The sequence below is a fragment of the Sturnus vulgaris genome, chromosome Z (assembly GCF_052056855.1).
Source record: "Sturnus vulgaris isolate bStuVul1 chromosome Z, bStuVul1.hap1, whole genome shotgun sequence".
Classification (NCBI taxonomy): domain Eukaryota; kingdom Metazoa; phylum Chordata; class Aves; order Passeriformes; family Sturnidae; genus Sturnus; species Sturnus vulgaris.
In genome coordinates, this window is record NC_142283.1 from 20,241,124 (window position 1) to 20,261,110 (window position 19,987).

Below are 19,987 nucleotides of genomic sequence, written 5' to 3' on the forward strand. Positions count from 1 at the left end.
AGCAGCAGAACAAGAAGTAATATTTGCTTACAGAAATTGTTAAGTGATTAATAAATATAGATAATATAAATTGTAAAGTACAGAACTAATCTCTAATCTCTAATCAAAAAACTTAGTGACAGAGCAGCTGTTATTTAAACATTTTCACATGTAATACCCAAGACGAGAATGGTTAAAATTACTTTTTTTGGATTTCAAAATGTTAAAATATTAAAACGTGAAGATGTAATGAGGTAAAATAAATGGATTAGTCCTTCTTTACTCTTAATTTTTGTAAAATAATTTCTATTGTCTTCATTTAACAATGTTTTAATATTTAACTTGAGAGGGAGAATTTAGCTATTGAAAAGTGAGAATAAAAATAAATACATGGAAACTCAAGTTTCAATGAAAAATTAAACACATTTGGAAAGACCAAACATCTTTCTTCATCTGTAATATCTCACCCCCAGTGAAAAGGCAGACATACATCAGTGATCATTCAGAACAACACTTCATTCAAAGATATGTCCCTTCTCTGCATGTACCATGGAAATAACAATTAGAAGGAGAAGGGAGAAAGAATTGATGAAAATTTGGTGTTAATTAAGGAATACTCAGAGGAACATGTCCCCAAGCCAAAGAAATTTTAGGCCAACTCTGTGGTTGTGGCAGCTCAATATAGATCTATAGAAGTCAGAAACACAATATTAATTGATACCAGTTGACTAGTTGCCTTATGAAGTTAAAGAAAATATCCCTAGCAATCATAACCATAAAGTCTCTGAATGAGCCTTACAGCAGTAGATGCATGAGGGTAAATGTCAAGTGTGGAGCAACTACCCCAGAAGTGAGTCCTAGAGAGAATATCTGCACCTAGCTCTGTCAGTGTTAGGGACTGAAATGAGCAAAGCAGGGAACAAATGCCCACACCTCATCACTATCCATCCCCAGATGAAAACTGGCACTAGTAGGGTGGAATTTCTTGTCCTTTAGATTGTCACTATGACAGCAGGGAAAGCCACAGTAAAGTGGATGAGGAAGATGGGATGAAGGAATTGGCACACTCATGAGAATATCTGCTTGACAAAGTCACCTGACTGCACCAAAATGAAAAGCAAATAAAAATTAAAAATAACTTAATGAGAATGTTCACTTGAGTAAATAACTTGTACTGAGCTGATCCTTCTAAGTGAAGTAGATGGAGAGCAATGAAGGATGCAAATGAGAACAAAATGGATCAGGAGTGAAAAACATTTTATACATCTTTATATTCATTCTAGCCAATTTCAGTTTTCAAAAACTCAGAGCAGCACAGTTTCTTTCAGAGGTCTGAAGACATTTAGGGTACTTTTTATGGAAGAAGAAACATTACTCAGCTCTGCATGAGAGTTAAATAGCATAAGGCAATGATAACACTTTTAGGTATAATGTATAATGAAAACCTTTCAGGTATAAGGGTAGGAATTTTGGATTGCATCCCCCACAACATTCAGTTTTAAGATGGCAGAAGAGACCTTTTTTCTACATTTAAGATCTACTGATAGTGAAACTAACATCACAGAAGTTCATGCCTTGGGGAGGCTAACTAGAACAGAGGCTAGACAAGATTAAGAGAAGAAAAGTAGATATTTATTAAGGGCCTTCAATAGATACACCTTGGGCAATCTGAAGCCTCTGAGGGAGACCACACCCAAGGTGGATGGTGATCACGAGTTTTTCAGACAGTTTTAGGACTGGTCTATTTAAAATCAGGGGTTAATCCTCCAATTACAGCTGTCATATACCCCCAGTTTGCTCTGCCGCAACTCACTTTTCAGAGCCTGAGGCAGTAAAGTGTCCTTGGATTTCAGGCCTAGAGGGATTGTTTTGTCTGACCAAAATGTGAAGACAGTTAACTAACACTCTATATGGAGTTTGGAGTTATACGCTAATCCAGTACAGGATTTGAAAAATATAGAAGTGAAAATTCTAAGGTGTCAAAGTAACAAGAAAACACAGCTATATCTGTGCTAGCAGCTTTCTCTTAGTGAAACACTGGATCATGGAAAAAAATCAGAGCTGGCAAGGAAATAACAATATTATTTCAGAGGCAGCCTAGCGTTCAAGGTCAGTCTGGATAGGACTCTGAGCAGTCACATCTACTTGAAGATATCTGTACTTATTGCAGGAGTGGACAGGGGGTTGGACAGGATGGCCTTTAAAGGTCTCTTCCAAACCAAACTGGTGTGTGACTCCGTGCTTGGGGAAATGTCAGGAAGCCACTTGCTGTTCTCTCTCTCCCAGTTCGGCTCAGCCAGAACTGACTGCCACTTCACCATATGACACAGGGGTGTGTTGTTCTGTTTAATTAATAATTTCAGAATATGTCTGCACCTTCCCTTCACTACATCAAAAAAAAAAGACATGGAATATGACGTCTTTGATACATGATTGATATGTATATCATGATCATATATCATGATTTGACATATGATTGATACATGCATATATATATATATATATATAACACCACAGAGAGTATCTGTAGAATTTTCCTAAAGATTTTAACAATTGCTGTTAAGATGGTGAATTTGATTACCAAACACTCTTTTGAAATTAGGAATAACATGGTGCTAAATATTGATTTTTAGCTATTTTATCAAGATATACCAATGTGTTCTTAGTCTTTCTCAGTTGGAATGAAATGCAACATAGCTTAAAATTTTCTCCTCTGAAATTAAGCTGAAACTCTACTGCTTTCCAACTAAGATAACTAAGAAAGAGCATAAAATCCCAGGTATTAAACTAATAAGTAATACTCCAAAATATTTTAATAATATTACCACAGCCTTAACTTTGCTTTGCTTTTTTTTCTTCTATCTTTGGAATTATATGTAGTTTTGAAACAAAGTAGTAGCTTTACAGTAAAAAATCTAAATGTTTTATTTTAAAACAAAGCATTTCAGACTCTATCTTTCAATGTTAATAATAAATTCAGCACAAATTTGATTGAAAGTTTTATGTTAAAATAGCTTTAAAAAGTCTTCAAATTTTCATGTCTATGTTACTTCTAAAATCACATTTAAAAGTTTCTATTCGAGCCAATCTGAGAGTTTTGGATCTCTCACTTTAAAGACAGGACCAGGTGTCTATTGTTTATAGACATTCCATTGTCTAATCCTTACAGGCATATGTGCTCTGAGCAGACTCCTCAGAAAATTTCAGTACCATTTCCTTCTTTTTGCCCTGTGTCTTTCCCTTCCTCACAGTTCTCGGGTTTCATGCATTCACACACACCAATCATTTATTGCTTGTCTTCCTAGTCTTCAAAAAGACATCTGTGATGGTTCCTGCTGGCTTGTATCTTCATGTCATTGCCATGTCCTTTGATTCTGAGGGAGGTTATACCTCCCTCGATTGCACCGTCACTTTTCCCAAGATAGGCAGCTAATTATATCTCCTAAATTTATTCCTAAATTTATTCCTGTCTTCATCAGAGGATTCTACTAAGACTGCCTTAGGCCCATTGAAACTTCCACAGGTGTTGACCACGATCTGTGACTCATCAAACTGAGAGGTTTCTCTTAAAAATTTTGGGAATAAATGAGATGCATTTCTGCTTCATTTCCTTTACAAGCTTCCTAGAAGTCTGTTACTAGGACATGTCTTCTATGAAGGACTTCTCTCTCTGAATTTTGCTATACAGAAATAAAATGTCAAGTTACAAATCTTTGAAAAAACTCATCAAGGGTATATGTAACATTTTTTTCCTTTTAAATGAATTAGTATTGCAAAAAATGACATGAGTAGATGCAACACTTTCCAAATGTTGGCTTTTCTTTGCAATAATTTATGTTATTTCTCTCGTTTCATTATTACTTGTTAAATCTTCTTATATATGCATTAATTAATTTCCAAGTTAGTAAATTTTCTCTATTAACATTCAATCCCCTTTACCAACACGTTATCACAATGACATTTCCCTCTTATTACTATTATTTTTTTACCAAATATTCTTTATTATGTACTTTTGACTTTTAAAGCCATGGCATGCTCTCTTTTACTGACAAAGATATTTATTTTGTTGTCAATTTCAGCATCTTCTTCCATATATCTGCCGCTTTTGGCCTTCCTTTGAACTTGTTAAAATTCAGTTTACCTTTTTTGGCCCCAGAAGTACTCCAGCTGATTGACTTATTTTTATTAATTTCTCTTCAATGTTTTCTATGCCTGCATCAATATAAGTATGTTTTCTATGTATCTGTAAATCATTATTACTATTTAACAGTTTTTCCCCTAGGGGTACCCAGAGGTTAATCAGACTTGGCATCACTTATGCCTGGCAGAATATTAAACTAACAAACTGCATTTATGCAACATCTTCAGTAGTTGGTGTCTATATTGATTCCAACACAAGCTCTTTTGCACTTATGTTAATCATATGCATACTCGAGTCACTTCATATAAAACTGATCTGCCTACATGTGTCTGTTTTATGTATCTATTCACATGCCAATTTCATGACATGCCTGCATTTAATTATTAATACTATGTACTTCATGATGATATGAATATAATTTCCATATGGCATTTGCAATTTCCTAGCCCAACACTACAGCTAACTTAATCTTAAACATTTCACAGCTGACACAGAACAGCTTCTCAACAAAATAACCGGAAATCCTCAGCAGCCAGATAGAGGCAGAGATTCTCTATTAAAAGCTGCCTTGGAAACCTGAAAAAGATGAAATTTTGCTCCTATGGGTAACAGAGCTATAGTGGGTGTCAGTGCTAATCTCAGCCCCAAATTTACAAATAATTTTTGCAAAAGTTTACAGGAAAGCTTTTTGTTCTATGTACCACTTTTCAGTCATTTTCAGAAATTCATTAAATATTCCCTTAATTATTTTAATCTTTTCAGAAAAATCCCTTCAGAATATTTCACGAAGAAAAGTTATGAGGCTGTTATGCAGTACCTATATGACAAAGACTGGATATCCAGAACTGGTTTCCTTCTTCATACCTTTCCAGACTTGCTAGTTTTTATCTGATAAATGATGGCTAAGCATGCACCAGGATCACAGGTCAGAACTATCCTATGATATAGGGAGCTGTCGTTTAGTTATTTTCATGGAATCATAGAATCATAGGATGGTTTGACTGAGAATGGACCTTGAACATCATCTAGTTCCACCCCCTGCACCATGTGCACAGACACCTTCCACTAGACCTTCAAAACCTCATCCAGCCTGGTCTAAAATGCTTACAGAGATGGAAAATCCACCACCTTTCTGGGCAGCAAGTTCCAGTGTTTCACTCTCCTTACAGTAAAGAATTTCTTTTTAACATCTAATCTAAAGCTAGGCTCTTTCACTTTTTCTTAATGTAAAGAAAAAAGCTCAGACTTTTCTGTCTAGAAATAGAGAAAAGCCATTAATAACTTAGATTTACATACATTTAAAGTGTTCTAGAAATTGCTAATAAATTCCAATGGAGAGAATAAAGAGAGAATTATTCTTAAAAAAAATTAGAAAAGTCAATAAGCTTATATCAAATCCTCAAAGTCATGAGCAAGTCACAGTTGTTTAGACTCCTAACATGTTTACATGGTAAAGCATAATATTTAACCTTATCAGGACAATGCACCTGTGCTCTTGTGCTACAAGTCTTGGATTAATCAGAATAACCCTATTTTCTAATGCCCCAAGGCAGTATCTGGGAACTACAATGGGCAAGATTAACATTCATATATTCTGTATATCAATATTAAATATTCACATTTTAATACCTTGCAGTGTCTTAGCAAGTTTCTGTGTCATTGTATTAGCTTAGCACAATGCTGTGTGAAACAGGACTCTTCCCATCAATACTTTCATTGTACTGCTGCACTAGGCAGATTTACTCTTTTACAGTAAGGAGTCATATCCAGCTAATATTTTGATAGTAAGTTAGTCAAGCTTTACAGGAATATGATTCACTGTGTTGAAAACAAATGGTAACACAGTAAATGGTTCACTTGAACAGAACCACCCACTGTGCTAAAGTTAGTGTAGGAGTTGCTCCTGGAAGAATTACTGGAAGAAGTATGGAGGAAGTGTGGCTTTTCTATTTTGAAGCAGAAGACATTTTTTTCTTTTTACATTTACCACTGATTGAAATTACCACTGCCTGGTGAGAACACAGATACTATACACTTGATTTAGGTAAACTACTTTATGAGGCCCAGTCTTTTCTGGCATCATACTTTTTCATATCCCATCAATGTCTTCCATTTTTCAGAAATGGGCAGGTTTTGATAGGTTTCCAGGCAAGTATAAACACCGAGATTGAGTGAAGAACCACTTACTGTTCCATAAATTATTCTCTGCCTAGTCACTGATACCAATAAGGGATTTTGGACATAGTACCAGATCTTACCTACAATCATTTCAATTGTGCTGAAAGAACAAAGTGGATCTAGGGAATAATTAATATCTACTGCAATACTTTATGGAAATGTGTGCATATAAGAATTATTATGGAGCTAATCTATTAATTAAATATGTTCTTTTTCCTGGCCATATGGTGTTGATAAGTCATTAAATGTATATCCTTTATTTCACAATTTAGTTTTACAAAAATGGATGATTGGGACTTCTTCAACAATACTTTTCTTTCCTTTCATTCAGTTTTTTCAAGGAGCCTAAAGGTGCACGTAAGTGCTTGACTTACTTATAACTTGAAGTAATGACTTTAACCAACCACCTTTTCTAATGCAGCATGCATAAAATGAGTATAAATAGATAAAAAGACTCCTACACTCCTTCCACAGTAATACCACTGCAGCAGTCCCACAGCAGACAAGCTTTTTTTCTATAGCTGCAGAGGAAGTAGAAGGATATGCTTCACAGGAAACAGAGCCAGAAAACATCCCTTTGGTCACACTAGATTTTCCACAACACTGTTACCAGGAGATCTCAACGGATATCTTTTTCCAAAGAATTTCTAGTTCACTATCCTCCCCTCTGCCAATCCTTTTTGTTACTTGTTGTTTTGGTTGAAGTCCAAAGTTGTGTTGATTCTTCTTCCTTGTTAGGTCTAAGAAATTTTCCTATTTCATTTGTAGTATTACTTTGAACACATTTTACAAGCTATCACCTAAATACCCCAAATCTGACTTCCCCAAACGCTCCCCTCCCTGTGCATGACACATCTTTTTTTTTAATGTTCTCTCATCTTATGGCATTATTCAAGAACTATAAAACTTTTGTTGTCCTTCTGTGCAGTTTTCATGTTGATCCTATAAACACAGAGAAGAGTGAGGATTTTTTGCTAGTGTTTATTCCAGTCCATATTTAGATGGGAGGCATACAGAAAACAGCACAGATACTCTGTACCCCCCTTCTGTGTTACAGGAAATCATGCCAACTGTTCTCTGGGAGCTGCACAGTACAATACTACTCTGGGGAAAAAGCGTGTTCTTAAAACAGTTTGCTGATACACATAAACAGCCAGAGTTACATTAATAAAAAAATTATTGGAGAAGTAGTGCTTATTGTATCTGATACATTTATACACTTCACAGCTATAGCTTATTCCACTAAGCAAAGTGATTTAAAGTATATTTACAAAAGGCTTTTTCTGGTTGGTACATATGCCCACGTAAGAATTACTTTAAGCACTACAACAGTTGGTGGCCATGGTTTTTCACAGCTGTGTCATCAAAATGTTAGATGTTCAAACCATTACACTAATGACCCTTTGCAGTTTTAAGAAAGGTTTCCTGGAGATGCTACCTTTCTCACTGCTGGGACATTTCAGTGAACATGAGCTTTCTGTTTCCACTACTTTTGCTTCAAATAACCTGACATACTTCCACCTCCATAAATTGATGCCTGCCTCTATGTGACATCCGTGGAAAATTTTCAGCTAGAAAAGCAGAAGAAAGAAACATGATGAATCACAGAATCATTAAATCATAGAATCATTAAGGTTGGAAAAGACCTCCAACATCATTGAATCCAACTTTTGACTGAACACTACCATGCCAACTAAATCATAGAACTACATGCCACATTCAGTCATTTCTTGAACTCTTACAGGGATGGGCATTCCACCACTACTCTGGGAGCCTGTTCCAATGCTTGACCACTTTTCCACTGAACCATCATTTTCTTTGGCTGTCATTGTGTTGTTACTTTATAAAAAACCCTTTTATTATCTTTTACAACAGTGACTGGCCAGGTTGAGTTCTAGCTGAGCTTTTGTCATTCTAGTTTTCTTTCTATGTGACCTAATGATATCTTCATAGTCTTTCTGAGTTGTCTGCCCCATCTTACGAAGGGGCAGGGAAAGTGACAAATTCTTTTCTCCTGAAATCCAGCAAAAGCTCTCTCTTTAGCCAGGTTGGTCCTCTTTCCTGCCAGCTCCTCTTTCAACACATAGGGACAGCCTGCTCCTGCACCTTGAAGATTTCCTTCCAAAAGGATGTTGAACATTTCTGGACCCCTTTGTTAGGAAGGGTTGTTTCCCAAAGAACTCTCTTAATGAGTGTCCTGAATAGGCCAAAGTTACCCTCTAAAAGACCAAGGTAGAGGTTTTATTGACCCCTTCCTCACTCCACCACCAGTTGAAAACTCTATAATTTCATCGTCACTATACCCCAAATGGTCTTTGAACACCACATCTCCCCACCAGCCACTGTCTGTTCACAAACAGGTCTAGCAGGGCACTTCCCCCAGTACCTCATTTACTGTCTGTGTCAGAAAGCTTTCCTTCATGCATTCCAGAAGCCTCGTAGTCTGCCTTCTCTCTCCTGTGCTGAGTTTCCAGCAGACATCTGGGAAATTAAAATCTCCCACAAGACCAAGGGCTGGTGATCATGAAGCATCAGATTCATCCAGCCACTGATAGATTACTTTATGTGCCTTTGCATCCTGCCTGGGTGGTCTCCCACCAGGAAGTGTGCCTTGTTTCCATGATTTTTACCTTGATCCTTACCCTTAGGCATTCAGTCTTATTTTCACTAGTCTTGAGCTCTATACAGTCGAAAACCCTGTATGTTTGTAATCATATGTACCACAAAGGAAGGGTGTGTGAAAATTTTCCCCTGATAGCCTGACGCAACATAAGTACTTTTTGAGAATAACATTCAGCTTGGCTTCTGTCCCAAGTGGGAGTTCATCTGTTTCCTTCCAGTGTCTTTGGTTATGATATCCTGAAGCTGAACAGCAACAGCACGTATTCCAGGCAGAATCTGAACAGCTGATACTGGAGTGTATCATTTTGAGGAATTTAACGGACTTCGATTTTATCCTGTAAACTGTGCTTAGTGAGTAAAGAAAGGCTTGCTGCATACATACTACTCTTTTTGTTATCTTATTACTATGAAAGTACTATTCTGGAAATTATTCCCCCATGCTTTTTAATATTAACTATATTAACAGTGATGAGAATAGCACTATCCTCTCTTATCTGTTAAAAAAAGTACTTTGAATCACAACTCCATGTCATAATAACTATATGTAATAATTGCACATAACACAGGTAACTGGTACCAGACGCCTCAAATCCAGTCCTCTTTCCTCCTTCCTAATAGAGTTTAATGCAATGCCCATCTTACTGCTTTGTGCATGTTTTTTGAGTTATTACTTATTTTAGTAGTATCACACGCTTTTCTAGGCTCTCCTGTCACCTAGTACCCAAGGCTAGACTAGAGCTCTGGATGTTGAACTGGTGCTGCCAAACAAACTGATGCAGTTCCAGACTCAGCTTCAGGATGGTGTAATCCAATTTATTACCATTGGTATTGACCTGAACGCCCTGTAAGTACCTTCTAAAGACAGATTGGCAATGCTAGTAATAGTTTAAAATTGCTAAAAACAGTCTATGTAAACATAAGCTATTCACCAACTCTTGTCAAAGCAATTCTATTTTTTCTACATGGCTGTCCCGCAGACCATGGGAACCTGCTGCACAGACTATTTATTTTAGTCCCAAGCTAGGCCCTCAAGCTATGATCAAGCTCATCCAAGCAGCAGTCACAATAAATACTGTTTTACTGTCTCAAGCAATAACACGGACTCCCTTTGAGTGAATTTTTTGAGCTGTGTCAGCAAATGCGACTCAGTAAGGAGGTAAATTTCTGGCTATAAAACACTCTGGGCTAGATCTCTGGCTGTAGTTGAGGAGTTCCCAAGTACCTGCCAAGAGATGCCAGATGAAAGCCCTTTGCCTGCACCTTGCTAAAATCACAGCACAAGATGAAGTATTCACAATGACTTGGTGTTCAAAGAAGCATAAAACAGAAGTAGACACAGCTACTTATTTTATCTTAGTGAAGAGAAAAGAAAAAGAAAAAACAAAGGAAAACAAGAAGAAAAGGAAAAGAAAAAAAGATTAGTTCTTGGGAGAAAAAAATTAGCTTATCCACAAAAAATAAAACGAGCAGATAAAGGAGCAGAAGTTGTAAATAAATACATACAACTGTAAATAAATAAATACAACTGTCAGAACTCACTGTGGGGTTGTGACAGTGGTGTAGGCTGCTGAAGGTGCTGTGAGTAGGGAAACACTCCACGTTGCCCAGGGAGCGAATTCAGCCACGCTGAGCCTTGCCCTTCGTCCCCTGCTCTGTGCAGGCAGCACACAGCACACCACTGCCCTGGCAGGCACCAGGCACACGACCCGACACTTGAGGTTCATGCCACAACAGCCAATTTTTATTGAGTGCAGTTCCCTTTATACAGTTATCAAAAGCCTGCGGGGCTGGTCCTGATTAGCTGAATTCTGCTACCAACCAGCTAACCAGCCAAGAGCTGCCTGTGTCCCGAGCGGCCCAGACTTGTGGAGTTATATAATTATTAGTTATGTAATTAGATATATATTAGTTATATAATTATAATTAGGGTTATCTATAACTGTGAGGCCTCCGGGCCAGCTGTTAGCCACCACAGGGCAACTGCCTGCAGGACTGTGGAAGGAAGCCAGGGATCATGTGTGCCCACACAGGTCTCCTATCTTCCCTCCCGTGTCCAATCTGGAGCAGCACTCTTCAGTTACTTCTCCTCTAGATGGTCTGGCACAGGATGAGAAGGGAGAAGAAGATTGTTGTGTTCTGCACTAATACTTATTGGTCACAGTGTGATCCTGTACAAGCGCCTAAGCTGCTTTCCCAATTTTCCTGCCTTTGGAAGCAGTGAAAGTTAAGATGCTAAGATGGAGTCCTGGGAGCTTCTTGAGGGAACACAAATGCAATGGCATGGTTGGATACACTTCAAACTCACATCACAGATTGACAGGCAAGTTAAGCATGCTGACAAAGGGCTAAACGCAACGTTTCTCTCATCTGCCACTATTTTCTTACAAAGAGCTTTCTCACAGAGCAATAGAAGCTGAGATAAATTTTAAAAATCAGCATAAGTATATATATCAAGCAACCAAATTAACTACTTTCTATTTGAATGACAAAAACCTTCTTAATGTGTAGGCACTATTGAACCTCCAGGTTTGTGGAAAACATCAGATTCCAGGGCTTAAACACAGTTACGAGGAACAGGCATTGCAGTGCCATGACAGAGGTTGTATTCAGACACCTCTGCAAGGCTGGCACATATGATGCAGGCCTTCTAGGAGAGCTGCATTGCTCTGGAGAGGCTGTTGGAGGACAGACATAATTTAGAGCTTCTGAAATTACTATAGACACCTGTGTTAAAGTACTTGGGTCCTACCTTCGAGCACTTTGTCAGACAAGTGCATTATTGGGAACAAAGTGAAAATCCCACAATTCAGGTTGCTATTCTAGTCATTTAAAGTTTACATATCTATCTACCTATGTATCTATTTATGTATCCATCTATATCTATAAAAATGTTTCTATACATACACACACATATGAATTTACATACAGTGTAACTGAAATATATACTCCGTGTTTGAAAATTTCTAGGGAATTTTCTGCCACAGTGACTGCTGCAGGAATGGCTTTATTGATCCTTATCGTTAGCCAAGTGACTTTGAAGCAAAAAATCTTTGCAGGTCTCCAAACCTGAAAAAAAAGCTGGAAGGAGCTTCTTCCTCTTTTCTAGAGTCTAAAAGAAAGAGTTAAAGAGATTTAACAAGTCCAAGACGCCAGAGAAAACTTTGAAAGATTTTTGATTCCCTCCTCTACCTCAATGGAAAAGCAGCATAGCTAGAAATAGTGGTAAAACAACTGGATTGTAACAAATAGAGTGTGCTAGAATACTAGTTATATTATATATATACAGACTGTATGTGTTTTATATTACTATGATGTGATTAGCAAGGAAAATTAAAGGCATCTGTACATTTTTAATTACTTAGGTAGCTTTTCTTACAAAGGAGATCTTTAAAATGGTCTGAGCCTAATGGTCTTGTTTACAGAGATTGTTTATTTACAGTTGTACTTTATGGCAGGTACTGTAGCTGTAAGTACAGTAGGCACATCTCTTACACCCTGCCGTGGTTTAACAAAGTCTGGTTTTTAGCTGGGGAGTCCAGGGGCTGCGGGTGTGGTTCCCTGTGGGGACAGGGTGGAGCCAGTCAGCTGGCTAGATTTGAAGACTGATATCCAGTTAGACCACTTAAAAGAGCTGAGCACTCCTCGGTGAAATATCCTATTTAAAAACTAACAAAGCCTGGGGAAAGCTCTTTTGGCTTCCAGCCTTGGAGCAGGTAACTGGTTGGGCTGGCCTTGCCAGGTTGGCACATGGCTCGGATGAGATTTCTCCAACTGCCAGACCATGCCACTGGGACCATCCCAACGCTGTGAGCAACCATGCAGCTGGGACCAGCAGTGGGAGTGGCCCCATGGCCAGCACTGGGGGTGGCCCCAAGGCCAGAGCTGGGAATGATCACATGGCCACTGCCACACGCCAGACCGGGAGTGGTCCCATGGCCGGGACTGCATGGCCAAAACCAACATGACTGGGACAACGGTGCGAGGCTGTGGCTACCTTGGCATGGCTCACAATGAACTTTGTTTGTTTAACCATTTTTAGTCAGCTGTGCTGTGGACAGAAGGACAAAAATGTCAGCAGCAGCTGTTCTTGTTTTCGGCACCCACGTGAAGAAAAGCGCTGCGTGGAGCAGGTGGCCAGCATGGCTCACTCAGGATCAGCAGGGACCACATGACTGGCAGTGATGCACAGGGAGCAATCTCTGTGATGCAGAGCCTGGATGAGATCAACCTTTCAGCACTGCAGAACTCTATAAAAACTGTTTCAATTGATAAAGCTTGAGAACAAATTAACCTACAAACACTAATTGTCTCTCGAATCAGGAAAAGGAAATGTGAAGATGTAGAGAAAACAACATGGGACTGAGGTCAATGTTGAAGGAGTCAAATTCTAGATGGGAGGGGATTGAGGAGATGCCTTAGTCTGGGGCTGAAATTATTTTGTAAGACTATGGTGAAGATACATTTGACATATCAGACTTTGTTTTTTTCTCTATAATTCATTGAATGCACTGGGGGAATGTAGCATTCTAACCACAGCTGTGAGCAGAAGCATCAGTGTTGAAATAAGCAGATGTTGCAGTAGCTGTGATCCAAGGAGAAACTTGAAGAGAGATGAGAGAGATGAGAAACCTTTCCCTAAGAATAGAAGAAAACCTCTGTTCCCAGAGATGGATGAAGAGAATTTTTGTTTTTACTCTAGAACAGCTCATCCTTAAAATAGAACACCAAAAAGTTGACATGGCCCATGAAAAGAGCTGTGGGAAAGCTGCAAGGCATGAGAGGGACTTCCACACTGTGAAAAGATTTTCCTTTCCCGAGCAGCTGATTCACTGTGACACTAAAGCCAAGAGAGAACTGTATCTTATGGAGACGTCTCCATGGCATGGCAAGAGAGATTCCTCTCCCTAATTAAACTGAAAAATGATTGTTTTAGAAGTGGTAAACTAACTGCAAGTCCCAAGTTTTATCTCTTTACATTGTCAGTATGATAGAAAAGAGGGTGTGGGGAAAGGAGAAGTGTTCTGAAGGTTTATTCTGATTTCTTATTATTTTTTCTTTTAATACTGTTAATAAAGTTTTCTTTATACTTTTTAAAGTTTGAGCCTGCTTTGCCTTCCTCCTAATCCTTATCTCACAACAGAAAATGAGTAACTAATTCTAGTGGGTGCACTGGCATTTGGCCAGCACTAGACCTACTACACAAATTGGTGTGTTGGCCTGGAAACTCAGATTGGTGAACGAAAACCACTGCACTTAATTGGTGTTTCTGTCTGGTTTAACCAAAACTGCCACACACCCAAAAAAATGCGGACACTGACAACAACTGAGCATTTCTGTCTGGAAATATCTTTAGCCACTTAGGAAAACACTTATCAGTTTCAAATGTAACTGTACTCATTGTTTTTTTCTTCTCTCTCTCCAAAACTATGGCCGCAAATAGCAAGAAGTTATTGAAATAGCAATCTCTGCCACTATGTCCAGAGACCACTGAGACTGGGTAGGATAATCAGATGGAATAATAATACACACCAAAACATTATTAATAGAAAAAAGTTGGCTTTCAGCAAAATGCCTTTGTACTGAAGGCAATGAAGCACCATTGATTCCATCTGAAATTCGGCATGTGTATATGCTGAGAAACTGATTTCAGTCTTTATTATGGCAATATTGCATACCTCAACAACCCTGAGAATTTTAACATGGAAGGCTGGCAATGAAATATTAAAGCTGTCTTGGACTACCTTGTCAAAGTGAATTTCTATATCTAACCTGAAGGGTGACATTACCTACCATAGCAGCTCACAGATCTGTTTATTAATGTAAATAAGTGACAACAGGTAGCATATCTTTTCTTTGGCATATTTTAATGTCAGAAATATTTTTGCATCACTTATAGAAATATACTTAGGTATAGGCATATACTTCACTGGAAGAGCAAGTGACCACATATTGCCCAAATTGTTAAATAATATTATTTCCATAAAGTGGAGAAAAATTTTTAAATCTTTGCTGCTCTTTTCCTTATTCTTACGTACTGAAATTTGTAGAATATATGTATACATAGCACACATGCTCTAAGAAAACAAAAAAATATTGATGTACCAAAAATTGCTATGGTTCAGTGAGGGGTACAGATGCATATCAAACTGAACTTTTAAAAGTCTCCTATGAGAAAAAAATGAATAAATGTCACAAACTCACGAAGATTTCTTTATAGGTAAATAATTTTTCATCTTTCAGAGAGCCAGATATATTTTGAAATGGCTGTCATGTACAACTTGATAACTTTAGACAATTCCACAAGCACTTAGACGAGTCAAACTGTTCTGAATATTTTCAATACTTTCTTCTAAGTTTACTTTTTTTATAAGCAAAATTTTATAACATTTTTAAACAGGATGTGTAAAGGTGGCTTTCAATTATGCTGAAGTATCTGAAACTTGGGATTCTATTTCATAAATTCAAAGTCTGTCTCTAGTACAGAAATGATAGAAGAGTTTTATCCTTTGTGTTTAATTAGGGTTCAGCCTTATCATAAAGCATAATAGCTTATACCTAAGCAAAGTGACATTCTGAATGAAGTCTCAATGGCTACCACAGTCATGGAAGTGAAAAGGCTGTGCTATAAGTTGGAGGCAGAATATCAGCTGTGAAACACCACTTACACTTAAATAGACAAAATAGATGAGAATTTAGAGGATACACAATATAAATGAGCTTGTAAGGTTAAAAATATGAATAGAAAAATATGGTGCTTGTTCTGGCCAAAATTTTCAAAGCTTCTGAATGAAACAGACATATAATATCAAGAGAAAAAAGGCAAGTTTAGTGACCAACATTTGTAGACAAATAAGATCTAATTAGTTTTCAGACTGATAAATTTTTTAACTAACATCTTCTATAACTATATGTGTAGCAGTGTCTATAAGTAACCCGAGTGTTTTTTACAAAACTGGCTACCTTGATTCCTGGCTGTTAGTCAGGGAATTTGAAGTAGAACTGCTGTGTCTTGATTAATTCCTACAGTGCACAAAATCCACTGGAAAAAAAATTTCCAGTTTGGTAGGAGCCAGATTTGACTAAAATGCAGGCCCAATATGTGCTATACAACCAAAATCTAACAAGAAAGAGGAGTCTATCATCAAAGAAGTTAAAGGAGGAAGAAACTGAGAGAGTAAATTATAATTTCTCACTTTACTGAGATGGCAAGTTGTATCCTAATGACAAAAAATCTGTTTCTTTGGAAAGCAAAAAAACACTTTTGAGACCATGCTGAGGGAAGGAGGCAGAGCAAAGGGGGCAAATGTTCAAATACAACATTTTCTTTGATCTGAAACTTAAAACAGTGTGTTAAGTTGAAATTCATAAAAGGCATTAAGACTCTAAATTTACTGTTGCTCTTACTAGCATTCAAAGTTGTAATCCAAAAAGATAGTCTGTCAAAGTAAATAAAATTTTTAAATGCCTATATTTTTAAAAAGTCTTTGTGATAACAAAACATTTCAATTTTTCAAAATCTTTGAGCGCACTTTCCACAAAACATGTAAATGCTTATGCTGACAAAACTAGTAAAGTTGAAAATCAGAAAGTATTTAATAAACTGATTGGGTCAGATTTTACATCAGTGTAACCAATATTTTACACAATGCTGAAACATGCCACACTTGGTCCTTCCAAAAGCATCACCAAAGGAAGGATTTTCTAGGAAGATAACATTTTGTGTTACCGTAATGCTTTCTTGACTTATGTCTGAGTCATAACTACATGTGCCACATAGGTTTTCCCAAGGTGTCATAGCTGCTGTGATGGCTTCCATCCATCTGCAAGACAAATCAATACTAGTTTTCTGTAGCATCTGGGAAAGAGAACATTTAGATAAAATTCAATCCATGGCTTGTCTAAATCAAAGTAATCACATCTCCATTACAAGTGTACAAAATTGCATGCATAAGCATTGAGTTTAATTCATGATCTTTTCCCCAGATGCTTTATGCTGGCAATATTAGTAATCCCAAATAGGCAATTTTAGCCTCACAGAAAAAAATTCTCTAAAGAAATAATAAAAAATTAATATTATTTATGTATATTAAAAAGAGTATTTTATCAAGTGTTGCAGATTTACATCTGGATAATGCATTGAAATACTGAATTCACTTTTGATGAGCAAAATTAATTAATAAACTCTCTTTTCAGCATTTTTCATCTAATGTCTGTATACCAAGTAGTAATAAAGAATGTAATCGTTTTCTATTACTGACTGTCGTACTCTTGTTTTGGAAGCAAGGTTTCTGACATAACAGAGACTAAACTCTGTCCTGCAAGACTGCAAGAAGCCTCCTCAGTTCTCATTTTCAGGAGTGCAACACTGCTTTTATAGGTCCCTTTTTTAATTTTTCTGCATCTCACTGTACATGTTGGATGCCTCCTAGAAAACTCAAAAAACTCACTCTTGAGCAGTGCAAGATGTGCTTGCTATCCTGGTTCTGCCTGCTGCAGCCCTGAGCTGCACCACAGCTGTCAGGAGCCAAGATGACAGATGTGATACTGAACATGACTCCACTCGGGGCTGCGGAGCGCAATCTGAATTCATCAAGTGCAGGTTAGCACAAGCACATGTGCTTTTAGCACAGCTTGCCCTCACGCTATGGTATGCTATTTGTCCTTATCTGGAGTCCTGCAGCTCATTCATCTCTTTGCAGCTATGCCTGGGACATATGCAGTATAGGCTGTGTGCTGTAATTCACGCCACAGAAAAAGCGACAGAGACCGATTATCTTCCCTATCCAAGCACCACAGTTTCTAAACTCATGAACAAGAGACAGGTCCTCAGAAAACCCCTGGGAGCTCTCAAGCCTGTTCTCAAGGATTAAACAGCAATCAAAGCCTTGTTGGGCCTGATTTTTATAGTAGTTCAGAAACTTTTGAGAGCAGTTACTAGAAGAACAAAATAAAGCTGAGAGACAGATTGTATTTTTTAAGTCTGAAAGGAGAGATTTACTTGTACAACTTCTAAAATACTTGCATATCAGTTGTATGTCTGAGGTTGCAACCCCCAAAATTTGCTATTTAAATTTGCAAATGTAACTTTCCAGATAAAGAAGTATAGGCAGCTCCTCTAGGACATACAGAAGCCAGCTATACCATGAAGCAGAACCTTGTTAATCAAAGAATTCTCAAGGGATACTCAAGAATGAGCTTGTTGATCGGCTCTCTCAATGATTTGTCATTGCTCAGAGTAAGCAGCTAATGATGTAAGAGCTTTATTAAATAAACTTTGGCAGAGTCCTTTTCTAGTCCCAGCTTCCCAGAGACGATTCTACCAGACAACCAGTAAAATTGACTAAGAGCATTTCCTGGTTATCCAAATTTGATATTTCATTCACAGACTGTGTTCATGAAAGCCAGATCATATTGCCAGGCAAAGGAAGAGCACAGAAATGCCTAGTAAAACAGGACTTAGTGCTCTACAGATTTCTATACCCAAATTGTTCAAATGAAATGGCTGCTTCTCTGATTGTTGGTAAGACCAGAAAACTGTATCAACTTTCTACTTCTATTGCAAGCCTTAATTTCGTCACCCCATAATCAACAATTTTAGTATTTCTTCTAAATTCAGATTCCAACGTGAACTATTACCAACTACATGTTTACAGTGCCAAATGGATCTAAATCCATTTCCAACAGATGGAAGTACAAACCCTGATAGCATAAAAGCTGTTCCCAAAGCAGTTGTTCTTTGCCATACTGCATCCATGTATACTACTTGGTCAATCTGGTTCTAGCAAGCTTGGGAAAGCTTAGATTTTGAGGTAACAAAACAAACATTTATAATAGACTGCATTTGGTACTCTTTGAATACATTGATATGAACGGGCTTCATTGGGGCTACATTTCAGTTCTAGACTTTGAATTTGACATTTTGACTTTCTAGACTCTTTTTTTCTAGAAATTTTGAATTATGTAATTATTCTTCCCTTGGAAAAGCTATGACTACAGTTCCTCCATTATATTTAATCTGCAGTCTTTAGTTTCTACTCATTTTGGTTAACCAACGAGTATCTGCTGTTCCATGCTTCTACCTGCTATAAATTAAGTTTACATTTAATTTCCCATTTTGTACTGCAGATGTGCAATATTCAATGATATACTATCCATTACACCATAAACTTGAAACAGAGGAAATTTTTATTGGTTTCTTGAAATTATGTGTTTGCTCTCAGCAGCAAATTAAGTTTGGGTTTGTCCAATTAGAGATCTAATCTATCTGAAGATTCATAAATGAGAGTTTCAGGTTACTGAGTATTTGCACTATATGAAACCCATTGTAGGTTTTAAAATAACACAGCCTACACATCTCTTATCTTTCTAAAGACCATTAATTAGTATCAAAATAAAAATTAGTATTTGCATCAGAAATTTACCATTTAGCCTGTACAACAACCTTCATGGAGTTACATTCCATGATTCATGAAGCCACCCAATTAATTTGGTACACATATGCATTTTGTACCCAAGAAGATATTCCATTCTGAAAGACAGACAAAACATATCTGCATCCGAATGATAAACCTATTATGATTTCAAACATTCATGCCTACATGCAAACACCATGAAAGAGATAATATCTGTTTTTTAAAACAACTAGAAATTTCTTTTCTGATACTCTTGTACTATAGTGGGAGAGAAGCTCGACTTTCTTTAACATCCATTTTAGCATTTGACTGAGGTTTGTAGTCACAAAATCATCACATATACAGTACTCTGGATAGCGTTTGCGTCATTTTTGGCTTTCTGAAAGCTGAGGAATTTGGACTTCAGCCCTGCTATGTGAAAAGATCAGTACCAAAACTATCAGAGAAACATCTGTGACTTTATGTTCCTGGTTTTAATTGTAATTAGTTAAAATCTTGGATAGGTAAGTACCATAAAAGATCTCTCTTGTCCGTTTAGCTAATACTTAAAAGTTGTGTTAATTCTAATTCCAATTCTGGAATTTTTCATCAGTGTTTATGAAATAGTTCTGAAGGCAGGTGGTGATATCACCTTATGGGGTCATAAGTCCCTAAG

At 37.3% G+C, this 19,987-nt stretch overlaps 1 long non-coding RNA gene across 1 annotated transcript in view; it reads right to left on the reverse strand.

The window, feature by feature from the left end:
• The window catches only part of LOC148219727 (uncharacterized), a 177,967-nt gene extending 167,399 nt beyond the window's left edge, over window positions 1-10,568 (reverse strand). Inside the window, exon 1 of the long non-coding RNA XR_015799647.1 lies at window positions 10,460-10,568. This is a non-coding gene — a long non-coding RNA (uncharacterized LOC148219727). The remainder of the gene's footprint in view (window positions 1-10,459) is intronic.
• Window positions 10,569-19,987: the final 9,419 nt, after the last annotated feature.